At 40.6% G+C, this 18523-nt stretch overlaps 1 protein-coding gene across 2 annotated transcripts in view; it reads right to left on the bottom strand.

Annotated features, from left to right (window-relative positions):
- Positions 1-12204: 12204 nt before the first annotated feature.
- LOC124797883 overlaps positions 12205-18523 on the bottom strand; it is a 124999-nt gene continuing 118680 nt past the window's right edge. For both annotated transcript variants that reach the window (XM_047260980.1, XM_047260981.1), the window contains one exon: positions 12205-13678. The gene's annotated coding sequence lies outside the window, so the exon portion shown is untranslated. The remainder of the gene's footprint in view (positions 13679-18523) is intronic.

Genomic DNA, 18523 nt, shown 5'->3' with positions numbered 1-18523 from the left:
GGTGCCGGGTTTTAGCGAAACAAATGCGCTACAGAAGCATATAAACGAGTGTGAAGTTTGAGATAGGGGCATTTCCCGACGCTGGAGACCAGCAGTGCCATTTTGACGCCAGAGGAACGCTGGAAGCGAGACGACTGGGCATTACCAGCACTAGCCACGGGTTCGAGACCAGGCTGCGCCTGCCGCCAGTAGTACGTTCTTCACGGGACCTGATGCCATAGCCACGCTGATATGACATCCGTGCCTGCTGAGCTGATGAGTTCCCAGTCTGACCTGGTGCCTCAGCGCCACGTTCGTTCGACAGCTGCTAGAGGGCTCTGACTCGTACCCACCGCACAGCTGCGTATGGGCGCCGCCGAGGTGACGTGTGGAGCGATGGGCTGCCGAGGAAGCAACGCGCAGCTGACGTCTACGGCAGTGGCCTCCAAAGGCTGCCAGCCCATCACGGGCGTGACGTCACCTACCCAGGGCGCTTGCTCGGCACTCAGGGCCGAAGCTACCGACCATACACCCGCGCACGTCGCAGACACAGGGAGGCATCGCTGCCTCGCTGAGCCACGGAACGCATTTATTGAATTTAAATAAAATTATTTTCTACTGTCAACTGTGTTTCCACAGGGGCACCTCGTGTGTTTCGAATTCCTTCTTTGGTGGAGAATTCAGATGTCCCCACACCATGAACCGTCTTATGGATTCTGACCTGCGGTGGTAACACCATCTCTCATCTCCAATCATGATGACGAAAATTTTACTTTCAACCTCATATTAGTCCAGTAGATCCCGATCAGTTAATTTTCAATGATTTTCTTTGGTTTTGTATAAACGCCCGCGGGACTCGTCTCGCAGCCTCTTTATGATAGCATAGATCGTGGAACATTTTGTTTCAGGCATTACAGCTCACATTCAGCTGTGGAACGTGATATCTGTAAGGAAGTAAACATAAATCACGCAACTCTTTTAGACCATATAGATAGGCCAGTACAGCAACAGATGGATTACGCATGATCTGACAGTGATCTAGAATTCCGTATCCACAAAAATAGATGAAGCAGAACCAATTTTCATAACGGTTTAAGATGATCTTTGCGGGCACCATAATCTAGTCACATACGACGATGACGCATGCAAAAGATGTTCGTTGAAGTAAGAAGAAGGTCTGTGAATTGAAGCAGAAAGACGAACGTGTTTGCATGCAGGCATTCGGATGATTCTTCAATTTGTTTGCCGTCAACACAGACACACTTCCTCCATAAATCAAACAAAACGAGATATTCTTATGTTGTACAAAAAGTGTCTCTCTCGTTATTGTACTGACGTATATGGAGCGATCAAAGAGTTTCCATTTGAGAGAGCTGCTGCAGCGTATATGCAACGTAGCGCAGCACCGACATTCAGGCAACGGGTTAGTGTAGCATTCGCGTCTTTCCAAAGTGCTTGCAGCAAATGCGGAAACGTGGACTATGGTGACGTTATTATCAAATGCGTCTAGATGGGCCAAACATGCTGTTATTCTTTTGTTGGCTGCCGAAGAAAAACAGTGATAGACATCCATTGAAGAACGAAGAATGTGAATGGGACCCCATGTCTGCCGAAAACAATCGTTCTGGATTGGTGTATCAAGTTCAGTGCTGGGTGCTGCTGCATTTTGATAACGCACGTTCAGATATCGCAAATGTCGTAATGTAGATGTTACGTCAACTCAGCAGAGAGACAAGCACTCGCCCTATAGTTCTGATCTCTCGCCGCGTGATTATCACTCCTTCAGTCCCTTAAAAAGGGACTGACGAAGTTCTTACGCAGAAGCACACTGTGCTTTACCAAACTGCTATCTGCAACCTGATATGTCGCTTGGATGATTGCCTCAAAGCTGACGGCGATTTTGCCTCTCAGGCAAACTGACTCTGGACTGAACGGCCTTGTTTTTAATCGTCCCTCACGGGAACTGCTCATTGTCAACTTTCAAAGAAGTGTATCAGACACAGAAATCAGTCAGTCACAGCTGACATCGCGTTAATGCCGCGTAATACTGTCTCTAGTGTGGCTATTGGCCTCAGTTCGACAAGGAAGACAGTCCAAGTGTCAAATAACCTTAAGAGCTTCTTAAGAGTGCAGTTTTCCTGCCCAGTAACAAACAAAAATACTTGCTCAAGTATTAATGTCTCGAGATGTGTTTAACTGTAGTTGACGTTGGTGAATTCGGCCTCGAGCTAAGTAAATTTAACTGCTTACGTCAGGTTGTGGAATGTTTTGTTGTCTGCCTTCCAGTACTGACAAGATACAGATCTCTCCGATCAGCTGCTATGGAATAAATTTTGGCACCGAAGCAATACGAATTAGCCATTGCACATTACAAAGGCGATCCTCTTCAAATACGGTACTTAAACGTAACAAATAACTTTAAGCTAATTAAGGCTGTTGTAAGACAACGCTGCGACTAAACGGTAACTGGTAAATCATTTATCAAACTATTATGATGGAGTGTCATGTTCCATAATGCATTTAAATATAAGTACAAATACTATTATTAATCAAAGTGATTCACTGACATTGTGGAACAAACAACGCTTTGCAGGCAGCTGTGGTGTCACAACTGTTGCATTCTAGAGGTTGGCCGCAACCTGTATCAACATGAAGTTTTGTGAATGGAGCTGAGATGTAGAATCGGTGCAGGGGTACGGTGGCCGATGCGCTGTCACCAATTTTCGTCGGAAGCGCTGGGCCATGTCATGCACCAAACCGACTTCAGCCCGAGAAAAAGCGCAGCACTTGTTTGTATCACCTCAACTTAGTATCAATTTTTAACTGCTAGGAGAATGAAGAGTTTGGTAAGCTGTTTGTATAATTTTCTATATAGGGTGGTCCATTGATAGTGACCGGGCCAAATATCTCACGAAATAAGCATCAAACGGAAAAACTACAAAGAATGAAACTCGTCTAGCTTGAAGGGGGAAACCTGATGGTGCTATGGTTGGCCCGCTGCGTTTATTAAAATAGGAATCCCCCCTTTTTTATTACATATTCGTGTAGTATGTAAAGATATATGAATGTTTTAGTTGGACCACTTTTTTCGCTTTGTGATAGATGGCGCTGTATTATTCAGAAACGTATAAGTACCTGGTATCACGTAATATTCCGCCAGTGCGGACGGTATTTGCTTCGTGAGACATTACCCGTGTTAAAATGGACCGTTTATCAATTGCGGAAAAGGTAGATATCGTGTTCATGTATGGCTATTGTGATCAAAATGCCCAACGGGCGCGTGCTATGTACGCTGCTCGGTATCCTGGACGACAACATCCAACTATCCGGACCGATCGACGGATAGTTACGTTATTTAAGGAAACTGGAACTGTTCAGCCACATGTGAAACGTCAACCACGATCTGCAACAAATGACGATGCCCAAGTAGGTGTTTTAGCTGCTGTCGCGGCTAATCCGCACATCAGTAGCAGACAAACTGCGCGAGAATCGGGAATCTCAAAAACGTCGGTGTTGAGAATGCTACATCAACATTGATTGCACCCGTACCATATTTCTATGCACCAGGAGTTGCATGGCGATGACTTGGAACGTCGTGTACAGATCTGCCACTGGGCACAAGAGAAATTACGAGACGATGACAGATTTTTTGCACACGTTCTATTCAGCGTCGAAGCGTCATTCAATACCAGCGGTAACGTAAACCGGAATAATATGCACTATTGGGCAACAGAAAATCTACTATGGCTGCGACAAGTGGAACATCAGCGACCTTGGCGGATTAATCTATGATGCGCCATTATGGGAGGAACGATAATTGGCTCCCATTTTATCGATGGCAATCTAAATGGTGCAATGTATGATGATTTCGTACGTAATGTTCTACCGATGTTACTACGAGATGTTTCACTGCATGACACAATGGCGATGTACTTCCAACATGATGGATGTCCGGCATATAGTTCGGGTGCGGTTGAAGCGGTATTGAATAGCACATTTCATGACAGGTGGATTGGTCGTCGAAGCACCGTACCATGGCCCGCAAGTTCACCGGATGTGACGTCCCCGGATTTCTTTCTGTGGGGAAAGTTGAAGGGTATTTGCCATAGTGATCCACCGACAACGCCTGACAATATGCTTCAGCGCATTGTCAATGCATGTGCGAACATTACGGAAGGGGAACTACTCGCTGTTGAGAGCACTGTCATTAAACGTATTCCCAAATGTATTGAGGTTGACGGACATCATTTTGAGCATTTCTTGCATTAATGTGGTATTTACAGGTAATCATGCTGTAACAGGGTGGGTTCTCAGAAATGGTAAGTTCACAAAGGTACATGTATCACATTGGAACAACCGAAATAAAATGTTCAAACGTACCTACGTTCTGTATTTCAATTTAAAGAAGACCGACCTGTTACCAACTTTTCGTCTAAAACTGTGAGCCATATGTTTTGACTAATACAGCGCCATCTATCACAAACTGAAAAAGTGATCCAACTAAAACATTCACATTTCTTTACGTACTACACGAATATGTAATAAAAAATGTGGATTCCTATTTAAAAAAAAAAACGCAGTTGATATCCGTTTGACCTATGGCAGCGCCATCTAGCGGGCCAACCATAGCGCCATCTGATTTCCCCCTTCAAGCTAGACAAGTTTATATATATATATGCGACACCTGATGGTCGAGAAAAGCTGTGTCCTGTCAAGTCAGCGAATTTGCGACGCCGAGCCGACTGCTGAATCGCGGCGTGCGGCAAAGATAACAACTATGATGCAGCTGGCCACTACGAACGTTTGCCGGCGACTGCTAAGAAAAAGCCTTTATTGTTAAAGAGAGAATTAGCATGACATGTTTGTTCGCAGAGAATGGTTCGTGGCGTGTCCTTTCAGAGTTTAAAAAATAGTATCCGAGTAATGTTCCATAGTGAGCCTTGAGAAAGATTATCTCAAGAGTGTGTTGAGATCGACTCATACGTACGATTCGTGACTTAGTCTGCAATGGGGATAGAGCTCAAGTGTGTTGAAAGCAGTTCTACGACGTTTAGAAAGATATTTTGAGAAGATTGTCGGCTTCTGTAGAAAATGGTTATTTCGCCAGGTAGAGGAAAAGCTCCGATAGATTGAAGAGTGAGATTAGTTTCTACTGTTTGTGATTGATGATGCGTTGTGCTGCTTAATAGCTAGCGTTTGCAGGCGAACCGTGCTTCAATACTTCTGTGAGGTTTTCCGTTGGTTGGTGCAAATGAAGAGAAGTGTTCACGCGAAGTTGTTTAGTTATTTTGTGATTCAGGATTGTGGCACACACTAAGTTGTAGCAGCGTTGCATTGCATTATTGTGGTTGTATAGGTGTACGCAAGCACTGAGGAATAGTGACTTGGCGATATTTGGTTAGGATATATTGTGTGACTTCTGCTTGAGCGTCGTAATATACCAAATTCCGGAGATCTCGCTGGGTGCACTTAATCTGTTGTCTATATTAAAGTGAAAGGTCGTCCTAAGTAATAGTTTGGGGGTAAATGACAAGTCGGATAATTACTTCTTCAGTTTACAACCGTTAATTCTCTATTCCATACCACACTAAGCGGAAATGTAGCAAAAAAATAAAACAAAAAACCTAAATGTCTCTAAGCAGACTAATATCTTGAATATATATTTTCGAAATAAAGTTAATCGAAAGCCCAATTATATAAAAGACTGGAATAGTGATAAGATCAAAGATCAGAGAAATTCAAGAGAAGCAATAGTATTTTTCAGGTAATAATCTGCAATACAAACAAAGATAACTAATTTTTATTTACATAGGAAAGAAAGTTTACGTTTTATTGAAAAATGGTTACTTATAAATGAAAAGTTATTTCATATAATTATGAAAGATTGAGATTAACGAAATGGTTTATTATTATAACATTTCAATGGAGTCAAGGATATTGTGTAAACAGCACAGTGTTTTGGTAAAAGAAGCAAATCTTAACACAGCAACAAGAGAAATATAGCTTTCTCTCAAAATCCGCCATCCATCATGCTGCTCTGAAAGTTGCAAATGGTTAACAAGCCAGGTGAAAATACGTCGCTGGTTTTGCTACAGCGGAATTCTCTTTAGGTTCTAACCAAACCGCAGGTGACAGTAGCCCTTAAGTCTGAGCTTGGAGGGGCTCCTCTTAATATTTACAAAAAATTCCACTATAGGCTTCGTTTAGAATAGCACTTCCCCTCTAGTCCTCGGCATTTCCACTGCAGCAAGTACCTCCAACCCCATCACTACAGCCCTTCCCCACACTTGGCCTGCCCATTGAACATCTACCGACCATGTTATTTTGTGCACTTTTTTCCTTACGACTAGTACTTTAGGGCTGCTTGACAACCCTACCATAGAATAATAGTATTGATAACGAAAGTGATCAGTAACATGTGAGAACAACGAAAATGTTAAATATATCATTTCAATTGATTCTCACGTATTTTCATATGCAAAATCCAAAAAGGAAGTCAGAAATGTTCCATCACTCACCAAGTGCATGTAATATTAAAAAATTAAATGCTTTTACGTTTTTAACGTAGAATGGAAGATGCAGTGATTAAAACAGTTTCATCTAATTACAACAACAATTGAAATATTTACCATAGGCGATTGCTATCTGTGCTTTCAAGAATGACAACAATGTTCAACAATGCACTTTTCCTTTCATTATGATCTTTACTGTACAGTCAAGATTTGCCCCAACAATAGAGACGGAAGAGTCTCTGTTACAGATAACAAGTGGCCTGCTAAGTTGGATTAGTTGTTCGAGCAGTAGGACATTTATGTAATGAAGGAAGCTGTTCCTCGGTGTTCTTCAGCTGTGAACTGACAAGCATTGTGTCAGCTAATACTGTAAGTATTGTGTTTAGAAAAAAGAACATGTCTCACAAATGTGTAAACGAATTCAGTTTAAAAGAGCAGATGCGAAAGTTTACTCCTAGAATTAAAAGAGTGAACGAGTGTTATTTTGACAATAAAATACACCAAAATAAGTTTTGGGTTCCAGAAACCTATTGTGCCAAATGTGTAACATTATTAACTGACTGGTTAAAAAGACATTGTGCAGTTCTTATAATATGGCAGGAACCTAAGGATCGTGTAGCAGATTGGTGATTCTGTTTGGCAAATATATCTGGAATCAGTTCAAATTCCATACATACTGTTAAATATTCGTCTTCAGAATCAGAAATTCGAACGGTGCCGCTTGAACCAGGCCACCCCATCTCAACTCCACCATATGGCAAAAATGTGAATGAAGATTTTGGAAGTTTTGATGACATTGGTGAATTACACACATTTCGTGGAAGGAATTCCTACCAATGAACACCACTTTCTAACTCAGGAGGATCTAAGTAACTTGGTTGTTGATCTTGGGTTACCTAAACGTAAAGCAGAGTTACTTGTTTTGAGACTGAAGGGCAGCAACATCCTGCAGGATGCCACCAAGGCAAGTTCTTTTCTTCAACGCCAAAAATAGTTTGAACATTTATTTATGGAAAGGAAGACCTAGTTTTGTGTAACAATGTTTATTCTTTGTAGGAGTCACTGCGCTATGAACGTGAACCTGAAGATTGGCGTTTGTTCATTGACTTTTCCAAAATCGACATAAATGTAGTCTTGCTCCATAATGGAAATAAGTTTCCATCCACTTCTATAGCTCCTGCGGTTGGTATCAAGGAAAGTTACACAAACATGCATATCTTGCTATCCGTATCCGATATGATGATTATTCATGACAGATATGTGCAGATTTTAACGCGATAGCTTTTCTACTTGGATTGCAACTTCGATATACGTCTTTTTAATGCTTATTGTGCATGTGGGATAGCAAGGATAGCTGCAATTATATTAATGGGAAGTGGCCAAAGAGAGAGTCCTTCAATTCAGGAGAGGCAAATGTTGTTCATGAGTTCTTATAAGCGCCGAAAAAATGTTATTGCTTCCATTAGATATCATACTATGTATTTTTCAATTAGTGAGTCGTGACGGGAGAGCATTTCTCTTACTACAAATCAGGTTCTCAAAGATCAGTGAAGCGAAATTAAAATAGGAAATATTTGTTGTCCCTCAAATTAGGGAACTTACGAAAGATTCACAGCTTGAAAGTCTGTCAAATTTGCAAGAATCGCCTTGTTCTCAAAGGCGTTGTCATAAACCTTTTAGGAAACCACAGATCTGAACATTACAGAGGAGTAGTCAGTAAGTTAATTGATTTCTTCCTTGAGAACCTTAACACTTTCAGCAACGAACATGACGAGCGTTTCCATCAAGACACCGCTGAAGTGGAGAAACACCACAAAGGGGCTTCGAATATGGTGGCGACCTCAAGAGAGATGTTCCTGGAGCAAAGTACGGTCGAAAATCTACTTCACGTACATTTTAGTCGGGTAAAATTTATTTTAGCTATGATTTTACATTTATTTAAATATATAACTGCAACAAATGTGATTACTCACAAATTGTGGCTGATGGAAAATTTCTAAAAAATTACTTGAAATCATCACAAAAATCAATGGAAATCACTCATCGTAGTTATTTGAACATTAAAAAACTTAAATTTTGCTGACTAGTGTAATGGTAGAAGCGGAGTTTGCGAGCACCATTCAAATTATAGAAACAAAGACTTGTGCAGTTGAGGTTTTTATTTCAGCTTAAATGGCTTACTACAGACAAAGAAATTTACCCAACAAGTTGTAGTTGTTTATTGCGATTGTAATGTGATTACAAGGGTCTGTTAGAAGGCTGCCCCACGTCACCAACAATATTTAAAATTTATATAGACGTAAGTCTTAAGACATGGACTCGCAAATGCAATGGGGTGGGGACAGAAATTAAAGACGGAGTTTATTTACATAACTTTGCTATTTGTTGATGATCAAGTAGATGTAGGAAAAGATAGGGAGGATGCAAATTATATACGTAATGTTAGCAATGGAATACAGAAACTGGGGATTGAAGATTAATTATCAGAAAACAGAATACTTCACTCATTATCCAGATGACTTATACGTAAAGAGAATTAAGAAGGTCAAACTTTCTATAATTTGGGATCCGTTTTAGACATGGTGTCGAAATCAGAGGTAGAAATTAATGAAAGATTTAGCAGTGGAGGGAAGGTACCTGAGATGCTCAATTCCATCCTATGGAGCAGAAATGTAATGATCCGAACGAATAGAATCATATGTAAATCGATACTAGAGTACATAGTTACGTATGCAATAGGGAAATGGACTATTAATCTGAAACACGTAAAAAGACTGCAAGCAGTGGAAACGGACCTCTGGAGAACAGCAAGAATCTCTAGAGAAGAGAAGTAAGGAACGACTAATTATAAAGCGAATGGAAGTAAGAGAAAAAATACATGACACGATGAACAGAAGGAAGTTACAATGGTATGGGCATGTAAGAAGAATGGAGGAAGCCAGAATACCGAAAATGGTCCTGGAATGGGAACCGGAGGGAAAGAAGAGGACACTCTGTGATCACCTGGCTCCAAAATGTACAATTAGCAATGAGAAGAACAGGCGCGGAGGGAGAGGATATACAAGACTAAAACACCTGGAGGGACATCCTGAGGAGGTAAATTAAGATCTTACGTAACAGAGATAATAATTTGTGGGTATTTGTTATGTTGGAGAAAAATCTCAATAAACGAGCAATAAATAATGTGATTGCAAATACCTTGCACTTGACAGTTAAGAGCAGGAATTGTCTGGTATCTGACTGACCAATCATATCTTGCAATCTTGCTTCCGAGTTCCGCATAGTTGCCATCTTCCCGACACACAATCTGTTGCGACAGGATTGCTAGATACGGCGGTTTTTCACACGCTTGGCTATTTCTTTGTGTTTTACTTTTTTAAGTACTAGCTAGCTTTAACTTTCTGGCGACTGGCGATTAAATTTGGCTAGTAAAAGAATTAGTTTGCGAGTTAACGATTTTCATTTATTTAAATATAAGTAAACGTATGTAACACATTCTCCCTTGGGGCATCATTTTTGTCAGTACCCACTAAACATACGATAATTTTCCTGTCGTTCTCGTGGCCGATGTTGTAATATTTCATGCCCAAACAGAACTCGCCACGCAATTAGCAAACAATGACACTCAATTCGTACTCGCACTGTTTTTGAATTCTTCTGTGGTACTGCAACAATTAACCCCAGTTCTCGCTTTCGTCACCTATTGTTATTGACCTGAGGGTTGTAGGTGTTCATGTAGAGAAGGAATTGCGGAGTGTGTCATTAGATGTGAGATGGGCACAAGGAATACGCAAAGAACGGCGACGCAACCGCCGCAATCCCTCAGCTTTATCATGCCAAACAGGGTCAATCTTGCGGTAAGTTTCGATCCTCCTGAGCGTTCTTCGTGTTAGAAGCGTATTTGCACTCGTTTGTGTTGTCATTATCTCCATTAGAATAAAAACGTCCAGTGTATGATCAACAAAAAAAATTGGAGAAAGAATTTCGTTTTATACGTGGACACGAAAATGTTACTGCTATTTGCTTAATACGACAGGAACTGGTTGTGAGACGAAAGACATACGACTTGTTTCGGCACTACGCAAGTAATCATAGTTAATTTATATTTATTTGTACTCAAATTAATGAAAGAGAAATACTGCTGATCTAAAATCAGACTTAATGTCAGTAGCAGTTGAGCACAATGAGGCTGTCATGTAAGCAGCCTATGTAGAACTTAAAATTATTCCACAAATTTTCAAACCTTTCACTGACGCTGAATCAGTGAAGCAATGTTGGTAATTGTTTCTCAAATTCTGTTTCAAAGTTTCTCAAGCAGTAAACAAATATTGTCTGAAATAAGAAAACTTATCTTTTCGGTAGCTTCCTGTCACCACCGCATAGAAGATATTTAAAAATGTATGCTTGAGGGAATGAGTAATAAAGTAAAAATATTCAAATATTTTTTCGTGTGATTCCAATTCAATATAGCTTTTATGGCTCAGTTTTAGTTTTTTATGCATTGCTCACAAATGATGAGATATTAGGCGATGATTTCTTATCAGATGTAACCATGAGAGATCACACAAAAGACTGTAATTTTATAGATGCTACTAAAGATAATGGAGGGAAAATGGCCTACCTAAGAGCAACTTAATGTCGGTGTATCAATGACAGGCATAAAAAGTGGTTTGGTAACGTTGAATGGAATGGAATTTTCGAAATTTATGCTCCGTTCACTGCTTACTGCATCAGGAAAATTTGACTTAATGTCGTATTTCAAATAACAAACTCAAGGATGATGTGAAACTTCCCTAAGTGTTATAAATTTAACTAGTACACGTGAACTTAAAAACAGAAAATCTAAGAACCCGTGGAGGAACGGCAAACTTTTTGCGGTGATGTGGTCCTGCATTCTGCTGTAAGATGGCTAAGCAATGGAAAATTGCTATAAATGTTTGAAATCTGAAATGTGAAACTCTTTTACAACGCAGTTAAAATCATAGTGATCTTCATAACTAATAATGATGGGCTATTACAGTTTTTTTGTCTTATATTACACAAAAATAGAACCAAACCGGATATGGAATTACGAGATCCAAGTAATATAATTGAGCAAAGGACTGATAAAATACTTGCATCTGAAGGTAAACTGCAGTTGTGTGTAAATGAACTCTAAGCAAAAAGTTTTTCTAATTTTCCAGCTGTTACTATGCTCTTGTCAGGCGTAACTATTGCCAAAAATATGTATCAAGGCGTGGAGTCCTGTTTGAGAGAACTTTTGGAAGAGATAAAAACCACAGTTTCGGATGTTAGAAATCTTGAAGGTTGCTTCTGTCTCTTATAGAACCCTTGGCATGTTGAACAAGATGATCTGAAACTATTCTCCTAATATAGGTTTCATAAAATCATTTGATAAATGAAGTAACTGTATTTCAACATGCAACACAGCTTAAAGGTTAGTTCATGGAACATCATGAAAAACGGGAGTACACTGAATTTTGAAGACAAGCTCTTAGCAACTGCAAAAATTTTTCTGGATTGTGGACTGTTCATTTCCTTCGACCCACCTTTGTGATGCTCCTTTTCCAAAAATGTCATTAACGGCTATCCAGTCGCTGAATACGCAATAAGGATTGCATGCAATCCATACGATGGAAAAATAGATGAGTAGCCAAAAAGGCATAAATCACAAGTCACATAAATTAACATTTTAATTTTTACACTTACGTTTGTTTTACAACTAGAATGAATAAAAATACAGATTCACGCAGTGAGATAGTGGAGGTCCCGTAGACCTTGTACCTGTAGAAGGGCACGCGTATTACTTATCTGGATGAACCCGAACTGCTGACAAAATTTCAGACGATGATCAAAGACATTTCCTAAGTATTTTTGTATAAGGGAGCCGTGCTCTCTGGTTGTTAGTTATAGAGATTTCCAGTTCAATTCAAATACAAAGCAGAAAGGGGGGGGGGGTGAGAGAACAAGAAGACAGTGATTGTTTCTGTTTCAGAGAAGGTAGGTGCTGTGAGGTGTGAATATTAGAGAGCCATCTGTATAATAAAATGGTTACAAAATGCTGGCACGAACAATTTGCAGAAGTATCAAAAAATTGGTAGAGTTCGACTTTGAGAAAGATCCGTTTGGGTTTGGGAAACTGTGAAGGTGGGAGGAAAAGAATGCAAGTAGTGAGATCCAGAGCTTGTACAGAGAATTGACTGGAGTTGCAAGGCTTGAAAGGCACAAAGGAAAAGTAGTAGTTTAGGACGGCTGTCACCTATCACAGACGGAATTCAGTCTGGACATTGTGGCAGTAAAGAAAATTAAGGAGAAACTGGGATCGAGACATAAAGTTCAGGGAACTGAATCTGGCAAGCAGGGGGAAGTAGATTAGAAAGTAAGTCACTGGCTGTAGTAGATGCGTTTTTCTGATTGAGTAGAAAAATAAATGATGATGGCCGAATTAGGAAGATCATAAAATGCGAACTGGCACCTGAAAAAATAACCATTTGTGAAAAATAGAAATTTGCTAACGATAATGATAAATATTTTAGGCTTTTTTCTGAAGGTATTTGTCTGGAGTGTAGCATTGAACTGAAGCGTAACGTGGACGATTAAATGTTCAATTAATAAGAGAATAGAACTGTTTTAAATGTGGTGCTAAAAAGAATGCTATACATTAGATGGGTAGGTCGAATAATTAATGAAAGGGCACAATTCGACTAAAAGAAGGGATCGGTTGAACTAAGATATCCACAGAGGGACGTCCGGTGCTGTACATATGGAGAGGTGAAGGAGTTTGTGCAGAGGATAGACTAGCATTTGGCTCTGTACCAAACCAGTTTTCGACTGCAGACCTCAATAAGAAACCACGAAAAGAATTGTTGTTACTCTCTAACGAACCATCGAAGGCCATGGGTCTGTTATACCAAAATACTCAGAAATTATCACATAACAAATTCTGAAATTTCGTTGGTGGATTCTCAGTTCACCCTGTGTATCACAGTTTACTGTCCACAAGTGACAGGATCTACAAAATGAACTGTGACGGCGTCAGTCTACTGAGAGCTTCTTGAAGGAGCCCGCCACTCCGAACAAATCGTCGGCGTAGTTGTTGTCTGGGGGCCTCTTGCTCTCGTCCGAGGTGTAGCGGTCCTGCTCCAGGAACCAGTCTCGCTTCATCTCCGCCCTCCTGATGAATTCATCTGAAATAAGAAAGTACACTTAATTTTTCAGTCTCTAGAAATTATTCCTATTGGCCATTGCTACACGAATGCATCTCCATCTTCAGTGATTTTCGTTTTGTGGATATTAGGCTGTTGTGAAAGGTATATTTCTCTGCCTAGCGTTTCGTCTTCCAGCGCTGAAAACGTCTGAGGCTATAAAGATTCATATACCAGTACAAACTTAAACTAGGTCAGCAACATTCGGAATTTCTAGAGAAAAAAAGGAATAACTAAAATGAAAGCTTTCCTCCCGTTCGTGGAAACTATCACAGATGGCATCAGCACAGTTCAATCTAACTCTAATTTGAGCACTGCAAAGGATATACGCACGTCACTTGCCAGAACAGGAATATACAGAGAGAGGATAGCAATTTTACCAAAAGTGTGGGGCAGAAAGACCGCATGAAACAAACGAATGTGAGTATAGGAACTAGGGGGTCGCAGCCGCAAATTTTCGTCGCTACAGCAGCGTTATTTAAATCTGATATATGGGTATCTTTAATCAAAATGAAATGGAATACACAGAAAATGTACACGAAATATTTCGACTCGCCAGTCCTCACGACCGGAACAAGACAACTTAAATCATCAGATAGATGTACCGGGTGATCAAAAAGTCAGTATAAATTTGAAAACTGAGCAAATCACGGAATAATGTAGATAGAGAGGTACAAATTGACACACAAGCTTGGAATGACATGGGGTTTTATTAGAACCAAAAAAAAAAAAAAATACAAACGTTCAAAAAATGTACGACAGATGGCGCTTCATCTGATCAGAATAGCAATAATTAGCATAACAAAGTAAGGCAAAGCAAAGATAATGTTCTTTACAGGAAATGCTCAATATGTCCACCATCATTCCTCGACAATAGCTGTAATCGAGGAATAATGTTGAGAGCAGCACTGTAAAGCATGTCCGGAGTTATGGTGAGGCATTGGCGTCGGATGATGTCTTTCAGCATCCCTAGAGATGTCGGTCGATCACGATACACTTGCGACTTCAGGTAACCCCAAAGCCAATAATCGCACGGACTGAGGTCTGGGGACCTGGGAGGCCATGTATGACGAAAGTGGCGGCTGAGCACACGATCATCACCAAACGACGCGAGCAAGAGATCTTTCACGCGTCTAGCAATACTTTTTTTTGTTTTAATAAAACCCCATGTCATTCCAAACACGTGTGTCAATTTTTACCTCTCTATCTACATTATTCCGTGGTTTATTAAGTTTTCAAATTTATACTGACTTTTTGATCTCTGTACTTACCTGCTGTATTACACAGCACTTCTTTAGACATGAAAACAATCACATATCCGTGTCTGATGTCTCAATATGTCTTGAAAAGGTCAAAGTAAATGAAAAATGATTGCTCTTATACGCAGCCATCCCATCTCTTAATGAACATACGTATGTTGCAGCAAATGTTCAAAGTGACCGCCATTTTCACTGCGCCCCTAGTTCCTATTCTCAGATTTCTTCGTTTAATGTTTTTGGTCAAAATGTTTTTCCATGCCCTATAAAACAGCCTTAGCACATGCGGTCAAATGTAGTTAAGAACGGCAAGAAAGAAACATTAACACCAGGCCTATGGAACACAAGAGCAAGTGTCTTCTAGGAACTACGGGTAAATCGTTACTAGCAGATCGTGTGCTCTGCAATTAAATATCCACAACATTCGTTTCTCCGATGCTATGGTTTAATTAAGATCCACTTATTACTATTCTGTAATGTACAGAGGCGCCACAGAATGTCAGAAGCACAGAAACAGTTTTAATAGTAAAGAAGGAGGACTGGATTTACACATGTTGTGAACCTTGGTGCTAAAGAAATCAAACAGCGACAATTCCTCTCCACTAATAGCTCCGTAGCATACGCCGATGCGACTCCGCCAACTGATGCAGAGGTTTCATGACGTCACGAACCGAAAGTTGCGTGGACACGTGTCAGTTACCTGAGCGTGTTTGAGCCTATAGTGATATCTGAGTCTTTACAGGCTCTGATAATGCCTCCAGCACTGAAAGACGAAACTTTTGGCCAAGAATTATGTCATTAACCATAACATAATAACCATATAAACAGAATTCACCAAAGACAGAAATACCGGTAGTGAAAACTTGCCTTGTATGATATGTCGATAACGTGACGGAGGAAGTCTCAGATACTGAATTTTTACAAAGACCTTTCGAATAGTCCTTCTGCACAGCAAAGATGTAGTTACGTTGCAGGAAAATATGTAATGTGGTCGCAATACGCAAGGTGACTGAGTGCCAAGCATGTTGTGATTGGCTTTGTACATACCACTACTTTTCCATTGCTGTGAGTGGTAGACTTGGCACGTGTAAAGCTGATTACCGTCCTATGGATCTTCCAATACAGGCAGACATCAATATTCACAAGGTATTAAGTAGTTTAAACTTAGAAACCAACTGGAAGTCTGTGGGAACATAAAAATATGGTACAAAAGTGAGGGGTCATATCGGCCCATTCTGACGAACCGGCGTTGGTTTCGTAGGAAAAGTCGGATGTTCATGTATCTTACATTCAACTTTGCGCAGTGTGTGTCACAACACTTTACAGCTGTTGTTAGTAGCGATGTGACCGTTTCCTTATCCAGTGAATCTGCCCTCATGCTACTAGGGTTTAAAAATCAAGTTCTACCAGGAGACACACATGTCGATTACAAACATTATGGACTATGTTGTATGGACTGAGACTGTTAAATTAAACAGAAAATACATAAGAACAAAAATTGTTAACAGCAGAACTGAGCAACATTCACAAGTAGTTTAATCAGTTCCTGTTGTCATTAAATGAATGCTTAAACTGGAATAATCTTTATGGCTCAGTTTGATATTAACATGTATCCTAATCAGTCTTCTGTTTGCTAACTTTCTGTTATGTAAACTGTTTGGTTTTATACTCTGCTGTAAAAATGTAAATTCTTTGCTACACAACCACAGCATTATACATCTTTAAACCAACAGCTATACCGCATCTACCAATTTTTTCATTTAATTATTATCTTTGATAGCTTCTACCTAATCTCTGGGCTACATCACAGGCTACTCCATTAATTCGTCAGTGGTTGCCACTAATAACAGCTATGGAAGGATGCACTGCACCCAATGTTACAGATGTCGTGCACACTGAAATCTGTTAAATGACTACTACAGCTTAAGGTGTATGTCAACAATATGCGACAAACTGCACCTTTCTACCTGTTCCTTCTTTTTCCCAATATACATGATGAAAGTTTTACTGTCATTTTGAAACACCCACTATTATAAAAATGGATGTGGTTTGCTCCAAATCTCCTCCTAAACTGCTGGATTGATTCCAACCAAACGTGGTACACGTACCACTCATTGTGTGGGGAGATATACTGTGAGGATAAGAACCACTTTCCACTGGGGTGAAGGTGGTGGTGATAGTGGGGTGCCATAGGATATGGAGAGAGAGGGGGGGCTGAAGAGGCAGACGGAGAGAGAGATGAGGAGGAAGTGGACAAAGAGAGAGGGGGGAGGAGAAGGCCAGAAATGGGGAAGCATGGCGTCTGGAGGAGATACAGAGACGTACACTGGGGAAGGAGAAGACTGACACAGAGAGAGAGGTGGAGGAGATGAACAAAGAGTGGGTGTGGAGATGGCCAAAGATAGGGCAGGAGAGCGCAGGAAATGGACAGATGGACAGAGGGACTGGGGAGAAGGAAATGGAGAGAGAGAGAGAGAGAGAGAGAGGAGTAGATTGATAGAGAAGTGGAGGATATGGACAGAGAAAGAGGGATGGACAGTGAGAGGGGAGAGGAGCGGAGGAGATGGACATAATGATGGAGAGGAGGTGGGCATAGAGAGCGCAGGAAAGAGGATGGACATAGAGAGCGGAGGGGAAGAGACCGACAGGTAGAGTGGAGAGGAGCAGATGGACGGGGAGGAGAAGATGTACAGAGAGATGGGGAGTACGAGAAGGACAGAGAGTGGGGGAAAGGAGATGGACATAGGGGTGAGGTGCAGATGGAGAGATGGAGAGGGGGGAAAGAGAGATGTGAGCAGTGTGTGTGGCACACGCGTTTTTGGGTGACACTGGTTAAATCGTAGTCCTCTTATAGATTTGGGAATTATGGGCTGTTTTCTGGGCGTGAGTCAAGCCTTTCTACCATAAATTGGATCATTTTATAGTACTTTCCAAAACAAAAAACTGCATCATCAGTCGAAAAATGTGTGTGTGAGGAGGGTCGTGTTTATAACCCCTAGAATATCGATCTAAACAGTATTTTTTACAAATTGTAGCATTTAACAAATAATTACTTCATTTAACAGTTCTGTTACTATATTCAAACTTGTGAAAAGATCTATTGGTCCCTATTACAGGTAGATTTGAGAACAAAGATGAGTTTGTATCTACTCTAATCGTTTTGTCAAAAAAAGTATACGGATATTTTAGGATATCGGAGCTGTTTCTTCGGTACTCCTGCGAGTACGATTTCTTGCAGCACTACTCATGAGTAAAGCATTGATATCTTTTAGTTCGCTACCGTGTCCATATGCTCGGTGCGTCTGACTACGCGGCGCTCACTAATGCCGTCCTCTCACGGGGCATCAAGAGGCATGTAGTCGAAGAGCTGGTGACGTCACTGCGTGGAATTCCACGTTCCACTACACTGCGGAGAGCGAAATAAAGAATCTGGCTCGTCAGCTTTCTGCCCCGTAGAGAGGAACGTGGTCAATGAGATGCGACATCGTTTTACGTCACAAGTTAAATAGCATTTATTTGGTTTTGTTTCTCATAGAATATGTGACACGATTATTAGTTGTTTCAAAGAATC

This window comes from Schistocerca piceifrons, chromosome 5 (genome assembly GCF_021461385.2).
Source record: "Schistocerca piceifrons isolate TAMUIC-IGC-003096 chromosome 5, iqSchPice1.1, whole genome shotgun sequence".
In the NCBI taxonomy this organism is placed as follows: domain Eukaryota; kingdom Metazoa; phylum Arthropoda; class Insecta; order Orthoptera; family Acrididae; genus Schistocerca; species Schistocerca piceifrons.
This window is presented reverse-complemented; position numbering and strand designations above follow the sequence as displayed.